Source organism: Miscanthus floridulus, chromosome 19, assembly GCF_019320115.1.
Source record: "Miscanthus floridulus cultivar M001 chromosome 19, ASM1932011v1, whole genome shotgun sequence".
Taxonomy (NCBI): domain Eukaryota; kingdom Viridiplantae; phylum Streptophyta; class Magnoliopsida; order Poales; family Poaceae; genus Miscanthus; species Miscanthus floridulus.
The window spans coordinates 84311584-84321991 of record NC_089598.1 but is presented as its reverse complement, the minus strand read 5'-3'; positions in this window follow the sequence as shown (position 1 = coordinate 84321991).

The window sequence follows — 10408 nt, the reverse complement described above, 5'->3', positions numbered from 1 at the left end:
CTCCCTTTGCCTACTGCTCAGGGACTCCCTTCGCTTGCTGCTTGGGGACTCCCATCACCTGCTGTTGAGGGACTCCCTCCTTTCCCTTCGATTGTTCCTCCACGCGCGTGCTGCATGAAGACGCCTTCGTGCTTGGTGGAGGAGCCACTGGAGCTTCGTCGTCATCCGACCACTCGGACATCGTGGTACTCCACGTCTAAGTGGTCTGGTCACCGTTAAGCAAGATGTTGCCCAATTTGTGGGGAACAGCACCCGCTGTCTTCCTCTTTTTCTGGGCCAGCTTATCTACCGCTGCTCGCTTCCCCTGGATTTTCTCTGATACTAGGGGGTACTCTCTGTCCGACCAGTGTCTATGCCTTCAGACTCCGACAAGGTGCTGGCCACATCTTCTTCAGGCCAAGCTAGTGGTTGGGCGTCTACTGCCTGTGGCCAATCACCCCTTGGCACCCCCAAGAAGTACACTGCTCTCTCCTATGAATGGATCTTTGCATAAGTGAATCAATTCACTACTCGGCAACAATCATGAATAAAAAGCATCACGAACAAAACAATTAGGATGGTTACCTGAGGAGGTGGATTTGTACAGTGGAAGGCCCTCATCGGCCTTGACACGCTTAATGAAGCATTTGGAGCAAATAGCTCTATGGCCTGCTCCAGAACATCATTCCTTGTTAGCCTCTCCATCCTCTCTTGGGTGCCGTCGTCGTCTCCCTTGAAGTCGAAGCCTAGGTGGGCCCTCTCCTTGTAGGGCTAAACGTGGCGCACTAGGAAGCTCGCCGCCACTAGTCCGCCGTTAATCTCCATGCCTTTTATCAGGTTGAGGAGCTCCCTCACCTGCTCCATGTTAGCACTGCTTGGCTTCTCTAACTAGCTCTTCTGGCTCTCTGGGACGTGATCGATGTCGCAGTGGATTGTAGGGTGGCTCTACTTCATGTAGAACCACCTGGTGTTCCACCCCTTCAGAGAAGTGTTCAGTGGTACAGTGATGTACTCGCTCGCCATCCCATCCCGGAGTTGTAGGTATACGCCGCCAACCACCTTGGAACCGTCGCCACCCTTCTTCTTCAACCAGAGTAGGTGTCTGAAGAGGTTGAAGTGTGGAAGAACCCCTAGATACGCTTTGTAGAAGTGGATGAAGATCAAGATGTGCAAAACGGTATTTGGGTGGAGATTGCATAGACTAATCACCCAGAACTCCAACAAATCCCTCAGGAAGGGATGAACAGGAAACCCCAACCCACGCCAGAAATAATACTCAAACACTACTACTTTATCAGTGTGAGGCATTGGGAAGGGCTCACCACTGGCTGGCCGCCATCTGGTGGTGACACGGTTAGGAAGAACTCCCACTACCACCATCTTGTTGAGCTCCGCCTCCCCCATGTTTGATGGAACCCACTCCTCATCACGGCTGGCTCTAGTAGCCACCTTCTTCAGTTTCATAGCTCCTTTCTTCAGCGTCATTTCTTAGATCTGATTTGGGATTAGCGGTAGATGCACGTATGGATGTGGATCTGGAAGTGCGAGGGTTGAGGAGGAAGATGAAACGGCGAAGTGGAAAAGGTGGGAGCACGGGGTATGGTGTCACCGTTATAAAGAACTCCCCCTACCTTTTGCATTCGAGGGTTTTTGGGAAACCGCTCCTGCAATTTGCGCCTCTCCAAATTCTCTAAAGTGGTAATGGGCCGTTACCTAGGCCTTCGCCCAACTGCAGCCCATATCACTCATTTATCGCCATAATTGGTTATTAATCGCCGAATATTCACCGACTTTGCCGCCATTTATTAAGGCTCAGTAACCGCTACTGTACAACCATTACTTCGATTTTTTCTCTAGGATTTATTTTCTCCAAGATTTCTACTTGTGGCTCAGGGACTGCTTCAGTATTACATCTCGGTTCCTCACCGTGTTGCGGATTTTATTCTGTTGATAGCCGTTTCTGACCCTGGCACCACGTGACCATGTCACCTACTGCCAGGCTCAGGGACTAAGTGGGCAAACTTCACCTTGCGGTGAATGTGTTTTTTCTCATTTCGAGGCTACGCCCGAGGACTGGCTACCTACTCGGCTGGTCTTCTACTATTCTTCTACTTTGGACCCTGGCACCACATGACTACGTCATCTACTGTCAGTCTCGGGGACTAAGTGGGCACACTTCACCTTGCGGTGAATGTATTTGCTTTATTCTGGAAGACTCCGCGCCTCTTGAAGCTATAAAAGACTATCTCCCTTTCTCGTGGTCGGACTCTAAGTGGGCACACTTGGTCCACTGTGAAGAATTTTTTAATTCTGAACATGAGCTCCTTACACCCTTATGGCAAGCTGTACTTGGGTTACATAGCTCGGCAGTGGTTCACGCTGCTCGGTGAGGCTTCACGTTGCTCAGCGAGGGTTCATGCTACTCGGCAACTGCTCACAACTGCTTGGCAACTCATCACGGTGGTCGGACCATGAGTTTGACTGCTCGGCTTTGTTCGCACCTACTCAGACAAGCTCAAGACAGCGTTGCACAATGGGTACAAGGTGCTCAGGGACTAGCTATGGGGGGTATGACCCTAGATACCCATGGCAGACCACATGGGCTGTGCCCCCAGGGGTGGCTCAGCCCACAAGATGAAGCCTTGTGGGGCACGACTCTGCTCGGCGTCTCCCGCAAGACAACAGGAAGATATCCTAAAGATACTATGAGATCTGTTAGGATACGTATGATCTCATGATTCATGTAATCTGTTATTACTTTCTGGTTATCTCTCCGATCTAACCGACTTGTAACCCTACCCCCGGACTATATAAGGCGGGCAGGGACCCCCTCCAAATGCATGCAATATCATATGATAGCCAATACAAACCAACAGACCATAGGAGTAGGGTATTACGTCATACTAACGGCCTGAACCTGTCTAACTCGTGTGTCTCTGTTGCCTTCTTCTTCTTGATTACACGCCTCTCTGTCGATCAATCTACCTTCGTGGGATACCCCTCGGAGGACTACCGACGATATTCCAACGACAGGTATACTCCTGGGTGAAATGCTATATTGATAATTATTTGTGCGCTTGCGGATACTTAATATATATATATTTTTAAGTGTTCTCAATAATTACCAATAATGCATTTTTGGCATCATTGCTAGGGATGACAACTTAGTATTACGGTGATGCTAAGAAACACCAACAGACACATACAAGGTGTCAGCATCGTCGCTCGCCGCCACCCAAGTGCGTGGTCGTGGACCGACTATAGGGTCGAGATGGTGGACTAGAGAGGGGTGAATAGTCCTTTCTAAAATTAATCACGTCGGTTAACTGTGACAAATGTGGAATTAAAACTATCGGTCTAGCCAAGACTATACCCCTCTATATAAGTTATCAAGCACCTTGAAAAGATCCTAAATAAGCAACCAAGGTGCCGGGCTAGTTAGAGCTCACCTAACCAATTCTAGGAGCAATGTCACACAAACCTATGCCACTAGTACTTCAAGCATAGGGGAGCTCCTACACAACTAGTAAGCAAAAGCACAAAGCTCCTAAGCTCACTAGCAATGCTCAATAATAAGGCAACTAATGCCAAATTAGATAGCACAAATTACTTTGCTACACAAACTAAGTAATGTGACTAACAAGGTTACTAAAACTAAATTAGCCACGTAAGGGAGCTACTTCTATGCTACACAAGCAAGAAGGTAACTAGCAAGCTACACAAGCAAACTAATTACAAGAGCAACTACACAACTCAATGTATATGAAAGTAAATACAAGCTTGTGTAATGGGGATGTAAACCAACGGGAAGACAAGGATGACACGGTGATTTTTTCTCCCGAGGTTCACGTGCTTGCCAACATGCTAGTCCCCGTTGTGTCGACCACTCACTTGGTGGTTTGGCGGCTAATTGGCATCATCCGCCAAGCCCACATGTTGGGCACTGCAAGAACATACTGCCAAAAAATGAGGGTAGCTCAATAACACGTGCTACTAGAGTTGCTCTTTGTGATCCCCATGGGGTGAGCACAATCCCCCTCACAAATCCTCCTCTAGAGCACCGCATAATCTTCTCACGTGCTTCAACAGAGTCATAAGCCACCAAGCCATCTAGGAGGTGGCAACCTCCAAGAGTAACAAGCACCACCGGCTTGCAACACGATCACCTAATGCCACTCGATGCAACCTCACGATGCAATCGCACTAGAATCGCTCACTCACTTGATCGGATGAACACTATCAAGCAAGAGTGAGTTAGAGGGCTCCTAAGCACCACCACATAAGCCACCAAGGCTCTAGTGTGCTCAGCAACTAGCCCAAGGCTAGCCAACCCTTCCATTTATAGCCCCATGGGCTAAACTAGCCGTTACCCCTTCACTGGGCTTTTTACGACTCGAGTGGACACGCAGATCACCTTGACCGGACTCCCGATCACAGTCCACCATCCACATGTCGGTCTACATTCAACCAGAGCCTCCCGATCTCAATAGTCACTAACACTGCGCCAACGGTCAAGTGACGACCGGACTCACAGGAGCATGAGAGGACGTAGCCATGCCGTGTCAGGTCCTCGCAAGCCCACTCACGTCGAGACACTGACCGGACGCGCTGATCCTTCCTTCGGATCCATGCCCGAGCCACATTAGATCATTTCCAGAGAGCTCCTAGAGCGCTTGAAACATGATCGAACGTGTCAAGTCAGATGTGATCAGACGCAGCACTAGCGTCCGGTCCTTCACCGCCTGCCATGTGTCACTGTTGCTCCTCGCGCCAAGATGCCAGTGTACGTCACAACCGATTGGACGCGGCCCCTGCACATCAGATCACTTCTTCACCCAGCATTCGGTCGAAGACCAACACGTGCACCTTCACTACAGTGCTTGACTAGATGCACAGGTCTAGCCGAGGCGAGCGTCCGGTCACTTCCAGTGACCTCTTTTCGCCTTCGTTTCTTCACTGAGTTGATCCACATCAACTCCAACTTCTTCTTCTTTGTAAATGTGCCAACACCACAAAGCGTACACCATCATGTGTATGTGTGTTAGCTTTTCACAAACATATTTGAGGAGTTAGCCACTAAACTTTCCACGCCACTTGATCCCAACACACATATGCAAAGTTAGATCTCTCAAGTGGCACTAGATGACCAATATGCAAACAAGTTTGCCGCTCTTGATAGTACGGCCATCTATCCTAAACCCGGTCATCAACTTCTCTACTCACCTATGACCGGTGAAATGAAATGCCCTAAGTTATACCTTTGCTTTGCGCATTTCATTCCATCTCCTCCATTGTTGATGCAACACATGCACCAATCAATCACAAATGATATGATCCACTTCATATCATCACATGACCATATTGGTTCATCGATCTTGACTTCACTTGCTCTTCACCATTGCTTCGCTCCATCGGTGCCAAGTCATCACTCAACTTGCCCTTCACACTTGCAACCGGTCCATCGAGCTAAGCCTTGTCTTGATCTTCTCCACCTTAGTCACATGACTCAATGTCATGTCTCGTATGCAATGAGCTCCTTCATCACATATGTGAGCCTTGCAACAAATCCATGCCATCTTGACCGTCATGGCATGAGTTGCTCACACACATGTACCTGTGGACTAATCAGCTATGTATTGCACTTAAACACATATTAGTCCACCTAGGTTGTCACTCAATTACCAGAACCAAACAAGGACATTTCAATCTCCTCTTTTTTGGTAATTGATGACAACTCTACAAAGATATAGAAATTAAGTTTGAATGGATTCATGTTGCTTGTCCAAGCAATTTTACCATGTGTAAATGATTTTGGACAAGTACCACAAACCCAAATTGGTAGTATTAGATCCCCCTACATATGTGCTATAGTGTTTGGTTTGAAGCTCGCACATATGCATAGACTGGAATTGTGGGAGAGTAATTACTACCAATGATGCTAAGGTGTATAGAATTAGCTTTTCAAGAGTGATACAAATCGGAGTTGCACTTTTAACACCATCCTTAGCACCATGAGTAGCTAGACAACAAAAATACTAGAAACCCCATGAGATCAACATTATAAACAAGGTTCTAGTACCATGTGTAGAAATACAAGTCTAGCTACCATCCTATGCATGCTAGTTATCAAATCATCAATCAAGTTTTATGACTAGCATACAACACACAAGCATGCATATCAAATTTAAAAACTTATGCAATGCAAGCAAGCATATGAATATGCACATATCAAATGTAACCAATCAAAGTTCATGAGCTTGCTCCCCCTACTTGTGGGCTTCTCTTGTCCAAGAATTTTGATCCTTCTTCATTCTTCAATGTTGCTCCCTCTTTGTCCATGTCCAACTTCTACTTCTCCCCATGATGCATTTTCATATCTTTGTTCCAACTTCTCCCCCTTTGTCATCAATTTTCATAAAAGGTGTGCTTCTCATTGATACAAATAATTGCATTGGGGTAGATGGTTGACACTTGAATTTTGGATTTTTTATGGACACCACTTGTATGGCTCTTTAGACACCATGTGTAGGATCTTGTGACCTTGATACCAATTGGTGGGGCACCTCCCCCTATGTCCAAGCATGGGTCATTCACTTGATAATCTTGAGCTCTTGTGTATGAGGGATGCATTCTTCACTTGATGATCACTTAAAGTTGAGGATCACTTGTGGAACTACCATCTTGTATGAATGATACCATGTGTAGAGATATGATACCACGTGTATGATTGATTTATCAATAAAAACCATTTCTTGAACATTTTCTATCTTCATGAGTACCACTTGTAGGATATCACTTGTAAGTTGTTATAGACACCACTTGTGAATTCTTGATGAAATACTTGAGTCTAGATACCACTTGAAAAACTAGATATCCATTTACATTGTTGTCTTCTGCTTGTACTCTTGTTACTCATCATGAGCTTCTAAGTTGACTTGAGCTAAATTGATTTGCCTAGGCTTCCAAGTCCGGTTTGAACCAATGATAAGCTTCTTCACACCTCTTACATGGGTTATCTTGCCAATGTTGTACTTGTCACTTGTATGCAATCCAAATTAAATCAAGTACTTGGGTTCACTAGCTCATGAACAAATTCATATACTAACCACTAGATTAAATAACCATTCAAGCAATAGTGGTAGGCTATGAATTTTAAAATTTCATTTGTAATGTATGATCCAATGAAGCATGTTCTATATGCACTAACCGCATACTAGTAAGGAATGAAATGATCATGCACATTACAATGATACCTTTGCTATCTTGGAGTAGAGGATAGTCATTAGATTCCAATTAAGCTCCACAATAGTAATGTGAAGTCCAATTCAATAGCTTGGTGAAGACCAATATTTGCATTTGAAATCCATTCTTTACCCATATGAAATAAGAACCACTAATGATCAAGTGCACTATCATGAGTTGTGGTTGGCTTGCCTCTTATTTTGATCAATGCTTGCATGAGAGAATTATAAGTGAGAATACTACTTGAATTGTCATGACTAGCTCTCTTTTGGGTGTTGCTTGCTCTCTAGATCAATCATTTTGATTTGTTCCAACTAAGTATCTCAAATGTTCCTCGGATCACCACTTTCATGTTAGTCTTCCAAGTACCACACTTGGTTTACCTATACATAGGTGGCAAGCCCCTACACTAGGGAGAAGTGATATCTCTCGAAAGAACTATTCTTGACACTCACTTGAAATATCTTGATTGATTGATCCAAGTGATGGACTTAACTTGATGAGTAACCATGAAACCTTCTTTAAGTCCTTTTCTTTCTACTTGTTTAAGTCCTTTTCTTTCTACCAAATGATCTCCAAAAATCTCTAGAACTTAAACTTCATCTTCATCTTGAGCTTGGTCTTGATCTTCAATTTGAGTATCAATTGTGTGCCAAATACATTCCATAATCAAATGGCCTTGTACTATTTGCTTGTCAAGCTTCTAGATCATCTCAAAACCAAACTTAGGTGCCTCAATCACTTATAAACAAGTTTCCAACTTGCGGACCTTTCAATCAAAGTGACTTTTGATGAATCCAATAATTGTCATTTTTCAGGCAGATTCTATACCCTTCAAAGAAATATCTATATCTCCCAATGTACAAATCCAAATACCACAAAATTTGGTAGATATGTGCTTCACTAAATCATCTAGAAGCTGTAAAATTTTGGGATTCATTTGACTTCTAGATTTCTACCAGATTTCACATCTTCTCATACTGCTACATGCTGAAAACTGTTGTACTATAGTTGACAAGATCTACTCCAAATTTGAAGCATTTCTTATCCAATTCTCATGCAATTTATACAGAAACTAATACCATAAGTCTAGAACATGCATACCGAATTCCAAGACAATCCAAATAGATTTGATCACTCAAACTCAGACTTGATCTCAGCTAGCTCAATTTTTCAATTTTGGACACATTTCAACCAATTGAGCTACACTTCTTCAAATTGAATCAAACTTGAAATAGATTTGTTTGAATACTTTCACAAGACATAACTCTATTCAATCCACTTATTAAAAGTCATCTCATGAACTTATCCAACTCAAATTAATCTAAACTTGATTTCTAAGCATTTAATCCATTCAATCATCTCATAGCAAATAACATATGTATATATATCCAATTCAATCAACTCGTATACACCCAAATGAATTAGATCAACTAGAAATATACCTTGATTAGCACATGATCATCCATAGCAAGCTTCACTCAATTATTTGTAAGCCACCAATTATATCCAATAAATCACCATAACTTGATATGACACTTGTATGTTGCAGCACATTTAGACTTCACTAATTCTTGACTTGGCATTGGGATAGGATTACATTAAGCTTCAATACTTGACTCAACATATGATCATCAATGTGAAATCAATTGAGTCAAGCCTCTAGTGCCATGGTACCTACAATCAATCATCCACTCTTTGATGGTACCCAAACTAGTTTGGGTCCTCTCAAGTTAGGAGCAACATACTTAGGCATTGCCTTAGTATGAATAGTAGGATGTTTTGCAATTACAACCAATGAGGTACCATTGCCATCCTTTCTAAGCACAATATTATCAACAATTGAAATAGGCTTAGAATTATTACCTAGGGAATATGAATGAGCCATGTGTCCCCTTTTCCGGCATGAGTAGCACTTCCTCTTTGATTGAGCCTTCTCTTCGTTGCTCATGTTGTGCTTCCCATTGCCTTGCCTCTCATGAGTTGCTTGAGCCTTTTTCTCAAGCTTGGTAGGACATGTCGAGACAAAGTGTCCCATATCTTCACACTTGAAGCACTTGATGTGAGCATACACCTTCTTCTCATCTTGAATCTTGCTCATCACCATGGCACCTCGAATAAGCATTTGATGCCTTGCCTTTCCACCCCTTCTTGTTTTCTTCTTCTTCTTCATCAAGTCACCACCATCTTTATGGTTGATCTTGATGTGATCTTGGGGTGTCTTTTCTTGCTCAACTTGTGGCTTTGGTTGAGGCTTCTCTTGTTGCTTCACCAATTGCTTGGTTGGGCATATTGAGGTGAGATGACCCCATGTGTGGCACTTAAAGCATTTGACATGCTTGAGCCCCTCTTCTTCCTTCTTCAACTTGAGCTTTTCTTCATTGGGGCAACCATTTGCAAGATGTCGCACTTCATGGCATTTGAAGCACATGAAATGAGATAGCCTCTTTTGTTCTTGCTTCTTCATCTTTCTTTCTCTTTTTCTTTTGCCCTTTGTCATGCTCTTGTTGAATCCAATGCCACTCATATCACCATAGCTTCTTTTGTTGTTCAACATATGCTCGAAGGTGATTTTGTTGTTATAGCACCTCTCTAGCTTGTTGCTCAAATTCTTCACTTCATTTTTGAGCTCGTTGTTCTCCTTCAAAATGTTAGTTTCACAAGACATAGAGGAAGAACAATCATCTAAATTTGAAGAACATGGCATATCTAGCAAATCATAGCAAGAGGTGGATACATGTTTCTTGCCTACAACACAAGGGTTAGCAACATTATGTGATTGATCATTTGACCCATGTGATGAGCTCTCACTAGTTTTAATTTCTTCATTGGAAATCTTATTAGTGAGAAAAATAGGGTCTTGTACTAAGTTATCATGAGCCAATTTTAGCTCCTCATGTGAACAACTAATGACATAAAGTAGATACTTTTGTTGTTCACATGTGTTCTTTAGAAATGAGTTTTTATTTTCCAAATTCATTGTTTTAGCTTTCTCATTTTCTAAAGACATGGTCATGCTAGCAAGTCTACTAACAAGCTCATCATATGAATCAACATGATCAACCACATTATCATTTTGTACCTTTGGGTCACCTTGTGACATGAAGCAATGTGGTGTAGTGGATGAGCTTGTAGACACATCACCCTCATAGCCCGAGCATGATCCATCATCATCACCATCAAGTGT